Source organism: Lycium ferocissimum, chromosome 11 (genome assembly GCF_029784015.1).
Source record: "Lycium ferocissimum isolate CSIRO_LF1 chromosome 11, AGI_CSIRO_Lferr_CH_V1, whole genome shotgun sequence".
Taxonomy (NCBI): Eukaryota; Viridiplantae; Streptophyta; class Magnoliopsida; order Solanales; family Solanaceae; genus Lycium; species Lycium ferocissimum.
This window is the reverse complement of record NC_081352.1, coordinates 23036579-23040103: the sequence shown is the minus strand read 5'-3', so window position 1 is coordinate 23040103 and position 3525 is coordinate 23036579. Positions and strand designations below refer to the sequence as shown.

At 36.9% G+C, this 3525-nt stretch overlaps 1 long non-coding RNA gene across 1 annotated transcript; it reads right to left on the bottom strand.

The window, feature by feature from the left end:
* Positions 1-310: 310 nt before the first annotated feature.
* Positions 311-1205, bottom strand: LOC132036586 (uncharacterized). Its single transcript, XR_009409617.1, has 2 exons — positions 765-1205; positions 311-609 (listed from the first exon to the last, which is right to left on the bottom strand). It is a non-coding gene; the product is annotated as an uncharacterized LOC132036586 (long non-coding RNA).
* Between the last annotated feature and the right edge of the window lie 2320 nt (positions 1206-3525).

Below are 3525 nucleotides of genomic sequence, written 5' to 3'. Positions count from 1 at the left end.
CGGGTCGTGACATTTACCTTGTTGCTTTTTAGTATGAGGACAAGAAATTCTATGAATGATTCCCAATTTGGCACACAAAGAAGATAAGGGTATGAATTCACCACCCCAATCAGTTTGAATAGCTTTAAGTTTAGTTTGAAATAGGTGTTCAACAAGAGCTTGAAATTGAGAAAAAATTGTAAGAACGTCCGACTTTCGAAAGAGAGGATAACACCAAGTAACCAGAGAAATCATCAACAAAAACTAAAAGAAATTTATGTCCTTGTGAGGATAAAAATGGAGAAGGGCCCCAAACATTGGCAAAAACTACTTGCAATAAAGAAGTGCTTTTATTAATACGAAGAGGAAGAGACAATTTGTGTGACTTGCCAAGTTGACAAGCGCTATATAAAGTATCTAATTTAGAACTAGAAGCAGAAAGCCTATAACTAGATAACACTTTACTAAGCACTTATTGATGGGGATGTCCAAGCCAAAGATACCAACGAGAGGAGGAAAGCTTTGTGGCCAAGAGAGCTGAAGGATGAAAAGGTGCAGAAGACTTTACTGGCATGGTGTAGAGACCACTGCTACTCGGACCTGAAGAAGCGGAATCCTGGAGTCCCGATCCTTGACAAGAAAATGATAAGGATGAAATTCAAAGAAAGCATTATTATCATGAGAAAATTTTTAGACAAAGAAGAGAGGTTTAGTAATAGATGGAACATGAAGGATATCATTTAAATAGAATCTACGATTGGAAGCATTAGCGAATGAAGCATTACCAGTATTATGAATTGACAGGCCTTGTCCATTCTTTGACATAGAGTTGATCCGGACCTTTATATTCCTCTACGTGATGAAAGCTGGATAAGTCAGGGGCAACATGGTGAGTGGCATGGGTGTCGGGGAACCAATTTTGAGTAAACAGAATAGGCGCCTGATGAGTGAGATGCACTGAGGGATTTATGGTATGATTGTAGCGCTGAAAATACGTGGGCGCAAGATGATTTGTGCCATTACAAATTTGACACCTCGACCTACCATCATTAGGGAAACTGCACGCCTAACCATAAGTGTAGTTTGACGAACCAGTGTGGTTCGAATTTCTGGAAAAAGAGCCACGACCACCACGTCCTTCTCGTCCTCGGACTGAACCACGACCACCACGACCACGTTGAGAATATTGATTGTTTGGTCAATCTGATGAGGGAAAACGATTACAAAATTGGTTCTTTGGAATAAGGGTATGCGGTGAGTTGGTGATAGTAAAGGACGACATGGATGGTCCATGTATGAATTCATGATTTAGCAAGAGACTAAAAAGCTCTGCATAAGCTATGGGTTCGGGACGAGCCGATAAAGTTGTCACAACATCTTTAAAGTTAGACCTTAATCCTTTGAAAACATAAATATTAAAATCGGAGGTACTCAATAGCCTTCCTGCAGTTGCAAGTTTGTCCGAAAGGAGTTTCGCCTTTTGAAGAAATTGGGTAACATTCATATCATATTGTTTCAAATTTTACAATTGCATATGCAGATTAAGGATTCTAGTATTTGATGGAGAGGACAAGGCTGCTTCTAAGGCTTCCCAAATTGCTTTAGCGGTGTTCAAGCCAATAACGATCGGAAGAGTTTCTTCAGAAAGCGAAGAAATCAAAAGACTCATAATAAGTTGATCTTGTTGTATCCAACTCATGTAATCTGGATTTGGCTTAGAATCCTTTGATCCTTCGACAGAAATAAGAAGAGCAGGACAAGGCTTTGATCTATCAATGAAACTTTGAAGGTTTTGCCCGCGGAGGAACGGTACCAATTGTGTCTTCTAAAACAAGTAATTTTTTGAGGTGAGTTTGATTGAAATAAAGTGATGGGCATGGTTAAAGGGGTTTGATGAAGAAGATGTTAGAGAAGAAGAGGATGCGGAAGATGAAGAAGACATTGGCCCTGATACCATGTCAATACACAACTCACACAATTTAATATAAAAGAGAACAATTGCTCTTCACTGATATACACGGCTATGGCATACATATATACAGGTAACTTGGAGTCCTAGATCAACTAGTAGATAATGACGTCCTAGAAGATGAAGCCCTATAGAATTCTACTTGTACTAGATATAGTCGAGTCCCGTGTGGATAAAGATTGGGATGCTTCGATAGACATTAATGAAAATAATCTAATTTTAGATAGCGAAACAATGGAACACCGATTTGGCCCAACTTTTCATCAAGTTGAGGATGATGAAACACAATCACCGGAACATCCGATAGGAGATACAGAAGCACAACAATCATAAACACAGTCAAACCCGCTCGTAAGCCAACCTCTAAAGTTTGGAAATATATGACTAAAGATAGGGAGAAAGAAATAGCCACATGTAATATATGTAATAAAACATTTGTGTTCAGGTGTAGGAACAATAAGGATGGGGGAATGGGTTCACTATCTAGTCATTTAGCGTCAAAAGATAGGGATGTTTGGGGAGAGAGAACAGGCACCAGGAGTATTCAAAAAACAATGGACCCACATACGAAAAAACTTTTAGTTACAACAAAAGAAAGACCATGTAGAGATAGCTAAAATGGTAGCTTATGATGCTTTATCATTTTCCTTTCCTTAGGTGTCGGGTTTTGTTACTTATATTCAACGTAGTTATAATTCGATGTTTGCGGGTATTCCTAGAAGTACTTGTAGAGCGGATATTATTGATTTATATAAAAAGTATAGATTTTATTTGCGCCATGTACTTAATTCTTTAAATTGTAATGTTTACCTTACCGCCGATCTCGATCTTAGTGTTAATAAGTTAGATTTTTTGGCTATTACATGTCATTGGATAGATGATAATTGGGTGGTGCAAAAAGGAATTATAGCTTTTATATATGATGAAGGGAAAGGTCGTCACAACGGTAAATTTTTAGCGAATGGAATAACAACTAATATGAATTTTTTTAACATTTACAAAAAAAAAAAAAAAAAAACACACTTTGTATTGCTTTAGATAATGCTTCTAACAACACAATGGCGGTTGGCCTTATAAAAAATGAATTAAACCCTCCACTAAAAAATATTTTCCATGTGAGATGTAGTTGTCACATTTTAAACTTGATTGTTAAAGATGGTTTTAAGTTATTTGATGATCCTATCTACAAGGTTAGAAATGCGGTTGCTTTTCTTTTTTGTAATGCCAATAGGGCTAAAATGAGAGTGTTGGTCTTAGACCTAAGAAAATTTAAGTTGAAGTTGATACTAGGTGGAACTACACTTACATTATGTTGCAATAAGCACATGAATACAGGATTCCCATACAAAATACTCACAACAATCACAATGAGGAGATTAGTGAGTGGTTAAGTAATTCCGATTGGGAAAATGTTGTGGAATGTACTACACTTTTAGAAATTTTTTATAATGCTACTCTTGCTTTTAAACAATTCTATCCCGCGGTTACCGGAATTTTAGCATACTTAGCCGAAATAACTAGAGTTTTATATGAGTATAGTGATAAACCGAGTTATTAAGCGGCTATTCATAGTATGA